This window comes from Nanorana parkeri, unplaced genomic scaffold (assembly GCF_000935625.1).
Source record: "Nanorana parkeri isolate BGI_ZX_2015 unplaced genomic scaffold, ASM93562v1 scaffold112, whole genome shotgun sequence".
NCBI classification, from domain to species: domain Eukaryota; kingdom Metazoa; phylum Chordata; class Amphibia; order Anura; family Dicroglossidae; genus Nanorana; species Nanorana parkeri.
This window is the reverse complement of record NW_017306380.1, coordinates 2,259,250-2,270,366: the sequence shown is the minus strand read 5'-3', so window position 1 is coordinate 2,270,366 and position 11,117 is coordinate 2,259,250. Positions and strand designations below refer to the sequence as shown.

The following is an 11,117-nucleotide window of genomic DNA, read 5'->3' as shown; positions in this document are numbered from 1 at the left end:
GATGCAGACACATCAGATACAGTACTCCGTAAGGTACTCGGGACACTATGGCTTTAAAGTATCTCTAGGCTGGATTCCAGCTATATAAAAAGGTTAGGGAGGTGAGGAGTGGAGGAGCAGGGCCAGGACATACAAATTAGACAGGGTCTCTAAACTAGGCCCTACAAAGCCAAGAAGACATAAGTCACCCTGTAAGAGGCTGTAGGTACAAGGCCAAATGGCTTGTTCACACCAAATCCCGACCAGATCTGCATGAGGTTCTGCACATACAGTGCAGTGTGTTTTGCCCTGTTTTTGATCCATTCCATCTGTTAAAAAAATAAATAAATAGGGCATGCTGCAGTTTTTCCACATGCTCTGGAACTGAACGCCGTGGTGTGAACTAGAGCCCAAAATACCATTGGAATACATTGGATGCATTTTTGATAACTGCTCTGCACTTGGCGTGAACAAGCGCCAAGAGTATTGCAGGTTGGGGAAAATGTTAACACTGTAGGTCTTGACATCCTGACAGGACACTTTTTAAATAAAAAGGTAAAATGCTTTCTGCCTGCAAGTGCTATACTTAGCCTAGATTATCTAGGACATCACAGCAAAAAGGATAGCGAGAAGGCCCGAGTCAGTTTCAGGTTGCTCTGCAGAGAACATTGCATCAGCCTTCTGTAGGCTCATGTGAGCCCGACACCAAACAGCACAACATCCTGTCATGGTGAGGTTTCTGAAGTGAATGACAGCCCACCATTTAAAACCTTAGCAATTATTTTAAAGGATGTTCAGACCAATATCCAGGCAAATGTTTAGGGATATTTGCTTTTATGGCATAGTACTTTTTAATGCATTGAATATTGCTGGGATTCCCATTTTATAAGATTAAAAAAAAGACAAGACCATCTATTTAACATATAGTAATATTATGGGCATTTCCCCAAACCTGTTTCAGTTCCACCATCGCAATTTTTACTGTACCATTTGTAACAGTCCTACGTGTCCCACTAACCACCACTGAAGACCACATCCTCACTGGCTGATGGGACAGTTATGTCTATGTGTACATGTCTTCCACCTTGTTCCCTATGGTTTTTCTCCACTGGAAGCAGACAACTATAAAGTGTATCCAACCGCAAGGCAGTTGTGTACTGAAATACCAGGCTATGCTGTGTCCCACCTAGTGAGGATCAATACCACTGGTGGCACACAATGGACACTGGACTTTAGCACCATAGCAAACACCATTAGCTGCACAAGAGGAAAGTAGGAGGAATAAATAACCACTGAGCAGAACATCTAATAGCATGAAGAGTCAGTAGATACAGCAGAAAACCTTCAATAGAAAACCTTCAATAGACACACAGTGAAGATTATGGCACCCGGCAAGAGAAGAGCAGTTACACTCGCCTCTCCAGCCGCCCACATGACCTGTCCTTCCATTTTAGGGCTACAGCCTTAGTAAGGGTCTTCAGCATTCAAAACATTTGGAGTGTCAAGCGCTTGCAAGCAGTAGTGAAGGGGCTGGAAAAGGAACAGACCGTTGCAGAGGCAAATAGAAGATCTTTTGCAGGGCACTCCATTGTGTTTGTGGAGCAGAGATTGTCACTTTGAAAGGGCACTGCAAAGAAAACGCTTTGCCCGGGATCATGATCAGTGCAAGAACATTGAATCCTGGGCACATTCAGGAGATTGAGGGTTACAGAGCACTTGGGCTCGGTTCAAACCCAGGCATTGCAGGAAAGCGTACAAACGTGAAACACGCTTGCATTGCCATTACTAATTAATGGCATCCCAAGTGCTGAAGAAAAACTTGGAACGCATGTCACAGATTTTGCTACATTCACCATTTTTCCACGTTTGTCGCATGTATAGGATCCCACTGCCATCAATGGGCATGCACGACAAACGTGGAAAACAAAAACATGCGCAAACGTAATGCTAGGTGTGAACCAAGCATAAGGGGTCTGCTTTGTTCATGTATTAGACCACATGACAATTAGAAGGGATTGTGCAACCTCAGGACCCACATTTGTCCTTTGTCATTAAGTCATGACCCAAGTCGCACAGCACAGGAATGCACGACACTGTGGTACTGAACATTCCAGTGCGGGCGATCGGACTGAGGGGTGGGCAAGTCGTGCATTTGGGGTGCCATTCAAATGAATAGCAATGCAACACCATCCACACCAGAATTCACAGTAGGTGCGATTTTGCATGGGACTGTGCAATTAATGCACTGCACTAGTGTGAATGGGCCCCTTACAAACACTGACCGACACAACCACAGTGTCACTCCCAAAAGATGTTTATTTTTTATTCCTTTAAGATCCACCCAGTCTCCCTTCTATACAAGACCTGGAGTGGATCCTCAGCCTGGGGTCCAGTGTGGGCTGCTGTGTTCCATCCATAAGTGCATTGCTGGTACAGCTCCCTTGCATGCCCTGTCCAGGAACCTCTATAGGGCACATGAGGGAGCTGTAAGCAATGCACATATGGATGGAGCTCCCTCGCAGCCAAAGCCCCATCCCAAGCTGACACTTGGCACCGGGAAGCATATTTTGAATGGCTACCTGGCTTGAGAACAGTGCTGCGCTAGGGGGAGAGTGCGGAGCCTTTCACCTAAAAAAAGTGGAAGGCATGGGGTGACACGGGGTCGCGACCCACTTTTGGGTCACAGCCCAGCAGTTGAGAAACAAAGGCTCTAGAGGAAGACGTTTGAAATGCCATAAAGTAGGTCACTATTTTAAGCATCCTTGATTGCCACAACAGAACCCTACACAGACAATTCCTGCAATGATAGCCTATGTTTTTCTCAAACCAGTTTCTTTAGAAGATGAATCATGACCCCATCCTGGATCATCTTCCTGTTGAACAAGTTGTATAACCGAGGTCACCACCAGAAAAGTAATGCCATGTCAACACTACTCTAGATTCATAAATACTCAGGTAGCTGTTCACATACCTTGCTTACCAAGCAGAAAGGGCCCAGGCAAGTCAAACCCTTGGCTGGACACTAATAAAAAGGAATGTTAAACAAAGTATCTCATGTATGATACACTACAGCTCACTTGTACCGCCATGTTTTACCATACACAGGACACAATATATTTTTTTTTCATTTTTTTTAGGGGCACAAAGTGCTGCAGTATTCAAGGACACATTTGCCTGAGTACCATACACTGCTGCTAAGTTTATTTGATCTTTAACTAAACTGAAGAATGTTCAGTTATGCAATACAGCAGATATTGTAGCCGCATTCCACGTTTAAACATGCGTACACAAAAGCACATTTTTGTGCGCATAAAACGTGGAAATTCCAAACATCTTGGTGTGAATGGAAGTTAAAGCTCATCTCCGGGCAAACCAAAAATATTCCTTGTAGTGGGGCTAACCCGGCACTGCATGGGTTTAAGTGTTATTAAAGCTTCCTTTTTTAAATATTTGCTATGAGGCTCACCTTTGCCTGAGGCAGTTTCTTTAAACGTTTTAAATTCCTTGCTTTCAAGTGGGTCCCCGCAGCGCTCTTCACCTACATGGGTGCCTCCATCGGCCAATTAAGGCACCCATGCCAGCGTGCGTCCATAGACACAGCTTTGTGGCAGGCAACACCCATCTCACTGCCCAACAGTTTGCTGGCAGAAGGAGCCTATGGCCATCAGTACCCCTGCTACCAGGAAGTTTGGGGAAAGGATGATCGCTTTGGGACCAGTGGCAGGGATGAGCATTGCTGACAGGTAAGTAGGGGATAGGTGTTTATGCAGAGAATATATTAGGGGGAGAAAAAGCACCCAGACCTTACTACTACAAATGCTCATTTATGTCTAGGGGACTGAAGCGATGACCCCCTGCGATAAAAGTTCCCCTCTCCAGCTTGTGGAGTGTCCAAGAACCTCACATCTAATGCAGTCCTTAGGAGCACTGGAGCAAAGACGATGGGGACTGGTCTAGCAGTGGGAACAGATCAGGTAGTGCTCCAGACAACTAGACATGAGTACTTAACACTTGCAGTGATTTTTTTCAGGCTTTTCTACCCTGGCTATCCTGCCACCACACCTCCTGCCCCCAGGTGGCTACACTGACACCTCCACTGTATCTATGGAGAGAACTATGGTTTCCACCCAGGATGGACTTCAAAACATACCTGACTGGTCATTATTTACACAGGACAGACAACACTTCCAGGTCATCTGGCAGCAAGTGATGTGGACACTGCAATTCTGGCAAGAACAGCCATTTTCTGTACTTACAATTGTAAAACTAACACAGCCACCACATCTAAGGAATAGCAATCTGCAATATAAACGGTTTTGTACTTCGATTTAGTTATACTTAAAGTTCTGCCTGTGATAAGGTAGTGTAGGGTTGTGTTTGAGATAAGGAAGTGAAGGGTTAACTCCCGAGATACAAGTACCTGCAATAGTCTGTCACTCGTGTTCTGCTTTCATGTGCAGAAATCAGGGACATCATGCAAGGGATGGAAAACCAGGCAATACAGGCACCAACCAAGATGGAAGATCATGGCAGAGCCAGGCACTGAGCGATGAATAGGAAAAACAAAGCCATCATTCTGAGCAAGCAAAGAAATCACAGACCTGAATGTGTTGTGGCCAAATGCACTCTACATTTATGGCAAAGGGATACCAGCAAAAGCATCTGGCTGCTCTTAAAGCCGTGGTCATCAGCTTCCCCTCCCCAAAGTAAAAATCACAAGCGACTAAACAAGTAAAGTCAGTCAGAGACTTGCATTGCCAGAACAGTTCTTTAAAAGGTTGACAGTAAAAACATGACTGCTTCTGCTCAAATGCAGAATTTCTAGTTATGGCACCAAGTGACGAGCGGCGTTCTACACAGCCATGTACATATCTTAACATGAATGTGTCAGTTCAATAAACAGTCACTCAGCACTGAGAGGCAATGAGAGTATAGCTAGGCAGCCACAACAAAGAAACGTATAACTCTTACTTGGAAAGCAAGAACACAGATCCTGAAACTCCTATACCCCACCAGAGGTAGAAATGTTTAGGAATTACCAGTCAAGAGTCCAAGAAAACAGTTGTCTTCCGCCAGAGAAGGGTGCAGGATTCCCAGGAATGGGGCGGTGAGTTAAATATAAACAGCCTGACACAGCGAGCAAGCGCACAGCTTTCCCCTCTCCGGGCTAGGGAACGGCTTTCTCCCCTTTGGACATTTGATCCCTTGCACCAGAAAGAAAACAAACAGCTCTTCTCTGAGCAAGCAGACACAGGCCCAGCAGAGCGGGGGACCCAAATCCTGCTAAGCTTGGTGTGAATGCTGAATGATCACAAGTCCAAATGCCAAAAAAAACTTCCTAGTTGTGAACATGCAAAAAACACCCAAAGATGCAGACACTGAAGTGTGAATGTAACTGAAGATTTACAGTTGTGATCTTAAAGGACAGAGCATGCAGCTACAGAGACACATTGTTTTAATTCTTAACATGTAAAGTGGTCTATATTATGGGCACAGGTACCCTTTTAGGACTTAACATATGCTGGTGTTTATGTAGGAACATGCAGGCAGCAAGATTTTCCATGAAGTCTCATCAGTACACTGCATGGAGCAAAAGAACTGAGCTGTAAGGATCCATGTTAAGTCTATGGGGAGTCAGATGTAAGCAGACATCAGTCCATTTACATCCGGTTACCTCCAGTCCCAGTACAATCTGGTAAACTAAAATGAAACTGCTCCAGTTTTTTTTTTTCCAGGCACTAGATGGAGTCAGGGGTAATCAGATGTAAACGGGACGCATGTCTGTTGAGATACAGCTGCCCATAGACTAAAATTGTGCTTCTGATCAGATTCTGCAGAAAAACGGACAAGCGGACCTGATCCGACCGCCTTATATGGAGCAAAGTAGTCTTTACAAATTTATTTTTTTACATTTTTATGTGGGCAAAAAAAAAAAGTGTTTGTGTAAACCATAAAAGCAAAATAGGTCTCAATAGGACTTGAGCTGTAGAAGCCAAACGCAAAAAGAAAAGCAGAGAAAGTACTAGTCACCTGTATTTCCTGTAGGCTCCCTACAGCTGATCTATTAGAGAATCAGCCACTCCTGATAGTGATCTATCTGATGACTGGCAGAATAATAAGGCAGCTAATGAGGTTCAGAGATCACTCCGTTCCCCCATCCATGCTAAAGAGGCATGGTTGTGTTCAGGCAGCCATCCAACCCCCTCACCACCACAGATGCCTAAATATTTTTGAACAGTGACTGAAACTTGATTGGTTGCAGTCACTTCATGATCAACAGTTTTCTCCCCAGCTCCTTTGACTTTAAGCGACTTGTCAAGCCGGGTGATGTCCAGGGGGCCACCTACAGCTCTCATTTCAGCAGGAATGGGTTTTAAGGGGAACTATGAGGCGAGTGAAAAATCACTCAGCCTCATAGTTCTAGCCGACGTGCGACAATGAAACTGTCACAGGTCAGCTCAATAGATCAAGAAGTGAGCGAACACATACCGTTGCTCGCTCACTTCTCGATCTATCCCTGTCACTCACAGCTCCCTGCAGAGATCCCCCGTCTGATCCTCCAGCGCTGACTGGCGGAACAGTAACGTGGGGATCCGTCCCGACATATCAGTATACTGCAAGCACTGAGCTTTGGGTGATGGGAGGAAACTAGTTTGTGTCCTCCCGTTACCCTTAGGAGAACTATGAGGAAAAGCCTTAACCCCATAGTTCTTTACGTTTAAACAGCCTATGGCCATCTTTTCATCCAAATTTGAGAACTCGCGCCCCCCACACTGTTGTGTTCTCATTTACACAGCATAACTAAAATAAAAGAATTCTTACAATTCTAGTTTCTTTGGAGCAGGTTATACACAGTACTCTACAGGCAGTCATTTTTCAGAACTGGCTGTACAATGCACTATTGGGACACTTCAGGTAGGTAGGGGATCTAAACACCTGGTCTTCAAGCGGTTAAAAAACCAAATGCAAAAAAAACACAATGTACCACCCAGGCCTTGATAGCGTTACCTTGTGTCAGGACACTGTACATCTGATGAGATCTGGCAGCATAGTACAGACAGTGTACATTAGGCTAAACATGACCCCACAGCCCCTTACTATAGAAAGGGGAAGCCATGATGTAAGATTTGTATAGCATGTTCAGCAAAGTAAGCAGAAGTTTTTAAATATCTTTCTAAAGTTCTGCTATCTGAATGAAAACATGTAAAAAAATATAAAGTAGGTGCCACCCCAGTTTGGCTGCAGAAGTGGAAATACACAAGCTCTGAGAATGTAGACCACGAAGCTAATTGGCATGTTTGATGTTAAAGATAACTGGATTAAAAAAAAACATTAGACCATCCTCACTAGCTGTTTAGAATTGAGCAGCTCTACCCTCTCGTCTCCAATGCCACTGCTTGAACCTCGGTGCCTGGTAAAGCTTCCGCCAGAGCCTTCACTGAGCAATAGGTAAAAAAACGGCACTCACAAGGGGGTCCCGTCCACCCAGTACTTTATTTATAAAAAGGCATACCAACAGCAAACGCATGCTTACGCCCCCAAACTGGGCCTTAAAATCATAGCCAGTTTGGGGGCTGAAACATGCAAGCATTTGTTTGCTGCTTTTATGCCTTTTTACAAAGTACTGGATGGATGGACCCCCTTGTGAGTGGCGGTTTTTTACCTATTCATCCTTACTAGCTCCTTTAAACCCCCCCTTCATGACACTGGTGGCATCTTCTGGCTCGAAATCTTCATTGCTGGCCACTCCTGTGCAGCCCCCATAGACTAAAAAGAGCCAATATCCCAAGTGTCTTAGGTGATGTAGTCTATGGGACACTTACCGAGCAAGCATAGCCAGCAACTAAGTTTTAAAGTGGACCCCCAATCACAACAGCATGCAGTTCTGCATGCCACTATAAAATCATATTACATTCATCAGTTAAGGATACATGTCTTTCATTTACTCACAAATAGGAGTTCTACTTCTGGCACAAAATGATGAAATGTGCCCAAGGAATTGCATCCTGGGAAGTCTCATGAGACCTCAGGGAAAGATATTTTCCTCCCCTGAGATAATGTGAATGGTCACATGTGCCAGAGTTCCAGGTAGTTCCAAGTAAAGGGCGATCTAGTAATCTGCCCTTAGTAAACATGGCCACTGTCAGAAGACTGGGGAAGAAAAGAGAAATAAGATATGCACAGAATATAAAGCCGCCAACTATCTAGAAGTAGGTGTTTGTAGATTTCCATTACTTAACATTTCTGAAGGTGTGTTTGTTGTTATTTTAAAGATGTGGGTAAAGTTCCACTTTAACCCAGAGGCGAGTAAAGGCCAGGAGGGTAAACATCAGAGGAGGCCGTCCTGTCATGGAGAGGCGAGTGATGGAAGAGTTCTAGGTTAGAATAGGGGGTTAGGGAGGGTGTTAAAATATATGGATACAATATATCCATTGGTTACAATATCTATTTACAATGTTGAGGAACACTGGATTTTTACTAAACATTGCAACTCCATTCAATTTAGAGGAATAACTAGACAAAAGCATACAAAAAAAGGCAACTAAAGGGCTGAAAATACCATAAAAAGACACGAGGAGGGTGAACGAGCGAGTGATTTCATTAAGCCACTCATAGACCAAGATTAGGCTATGACCTGACTCAGCATGAGCAACCCGATCTTTAAACACATTTGGTCACAGTCCAGCCATATGTAGCAGGATTTTCTACAGTGATGCAGCCAAACAAGCACAGCTAGTGGTAATTAGGGTGTGAAGTCATCAACCAAAAGAGACAGTTATCACTCCCAGTGATTTTCTGACATAAATGTACCTTCCTAATTAAATCAAACATTAAAGACTCCCTTTAATCCAGGAACACATCAATATACACACACCATTTAAAATGCATGCATTTACAAATATTTGCATGTATATTTATACTAGCTTCCTGTGATGCCTTTACAGTGCTCATTGCATTAGAAGAGAGTTCAGAGACAAATTAATCTGTGTGCCGCTAAGCCAATCACGGTCAAAGAGACATGGTCTTTGTAAAGAGACTCCCCAACCTGCTGATACTTTACTGTGCCAGCGTTGCCCCAACGTCTTCCTCCATCACAGTTGTCGCCAGTATTCCTGGAGACCTATGACATAACTCGGTCATGTGACATGCGCAGAACTAGAAACTGGTTGCTAGACTCAAGCTTTGTCACATGAGGAGGTCACAAGCTCCCCCATACCTGGAAGCAATGAGTATTTTGGCATCTGAGGCTGTGGAAGAATGGCTGAGCATCAGTGGATTAGGGGGGACCTTTACCAGAGGGGAGCACCAGATTTGTGCAATGGGAAGAGGCCTAGAGCTGCAAAAAATAACACAACATGTGACCCACACCACAAAGTTCCCAATATGATGGTCACTGGTCAATCTGCTTATGGCTACCTATCCTGTTAAGTCTCAGATCTGGAAAGGGAGCAGTAATGCCAAGTGAATGCCAACAGCATTTGGAAAAAGAAACCACCAGGTTTAATGCAGTGGCCCCCCTCAACCTTTGGCTTGAACTAGCCAAAGGGGACCTGGAAAAAGAACCCACCAGATGTAATGCAGAGGTATCCATTGTCTTGAAAGATTCTGATGCTGGTCATGCCTGAGGAGATCTACTCTAGGGGTACAGCCCAATTCAAGTCTATGGGGACTGCAAGCTCAAACAGTCAAAGATTTTAGACAGGAGGAGGGTAAACACCAGAGGAGACCACCCGACAGGCAGACACAAGCAAGCATCTGAATTAAAGTGACTTGTATGTAAGATTATATTGGAAGGCTATGTAGGTTGGGCTATGTGAACTTGTACCCACATTACAATCTGATTGTACAATCTGAGGTTTTCCAGCCGCACTAGGTGTGTAAATTATACTGCTCAGAGTATGGCTTTAAAACCCGGCTGAACTGTCAGCCTAAACCAGCTAAACATTCCAGGCGTGTCATTACAAAAGACTGCAGAGCCTTACAGTTCATTTGCGTGATAAGGCAGCCATTTCCTGAGCAGAAAAGCCCGCCCCCTGCAGAAAAGGAGCTGCGCTCTGCGAGGAAGCAGTGGTCTCTCTGTAGAGGTCTAACACACCCCTTATGGGGTCAGAGCAGGAGCATTTGAAATCAGCAGAGAGATTGAGCTTTGGTAACTGAAGTAGGGCTGCAGCTAACGATTATTTCCATAATCGGTTAGCCGATTATTAAGTTCGATTAATCGGATTTAAAAAATGGCTCCAGTGATGGACTACTAGTTTGTATTGAGATTGTAGTCCATCACGGGAGCGGTGGAAATAAAAAAAAAAGTGTGGTGTACAATACCAGCAGCTATAGAGGAATACAGCAAATCACAGCAATAGTACATTATACAATGGATTATTGCTGGGATTTGTAGTTCTCTGTAGCTGGTGTTCTGCGTTGCGCTGTATAGTGTACTATTGCTGGGATGCTGGAAAACGTTAACGTTTTCCATCGTCGATTTTAATCAACATAATCAATTAACTGTTGCAGCTCTAAACTGAAGAGCTATAGGTCAGGAGTATCAGACCTCTGCAGAGAGACCACTGCTTCCACAAAGGGCAAAGGCCCTTCTCTACAGCATGCTGGCAGGGAAAAGGTTTTTCTACTCCGGATACGGCTTCTTTCTAAAGAAAATAAACTGTAAAGCTCATCGTACAATCTCCTCTAACCAACAACTATGTAGTGCCGGGCCTGTCTTGAGGGCCTACAGATTGATTGCATAGTTTAGGTTGGTCCTCATTGTAAATCTAACATGGATTGTCCAGTTACATGGAAAGGTGTACGGCGAGTCTAAGACCTTACACGTCTTTGGTTTTATGCCCTGTGAACACATTTAGCGGATTTGAACTGAAAGTTATATTTGGAATGTAAATGACAGAATAAGGAGGAAGGCCAGCAGCCATTCACAGGCACTGCCAGCTCTATTCAAGATGTACCCATCCAGCAGACAAAGCCATTTATTAGTCTGACAATAAGAGCCTATCAAAGCACTAGGAGCAGAGACACCGGTGTGGCACCCAAATGCCAAAGCAACAGTTAACCCCTCATCAGCTGCTTCCTTTGAAAGCCAGAGTAATTTCACCACAGCTGGAGGGCCAGAGCGTACCCAACCCTGT

At 44.4% G+C, this 11,117-nt stretch overlaps 1 protein-coding gene across 3 annotated transcripts in view; it reads right to left on the bottom strand.

Annotated features, from left to right (window-relative positions):
- MARCH7 (membrane associated ring-CH-type finger 7) overlaps positions 1–11,117 on the bottom strand; it is a 31,281-nt gene that overhangs the window by 18,037 nt on the left and 2,127 nt on the right. Inside the window, exon 1 of one of the 3 annotated variants that reach the window (XM_018553163.1) lies at positions 5,019–5,109. The exons of the other annotated variants lie outside the window; for them this stretch is intronic. The gene's annotated coding sequence lies outside the window, so the exon portion shown is untranslated. Of the gene's footprint in view, positions 1–5,018; positions 5,110–11,117 lie in introns of those variants that run through there. 3 annotated transcript variants of the gene reach the window in all.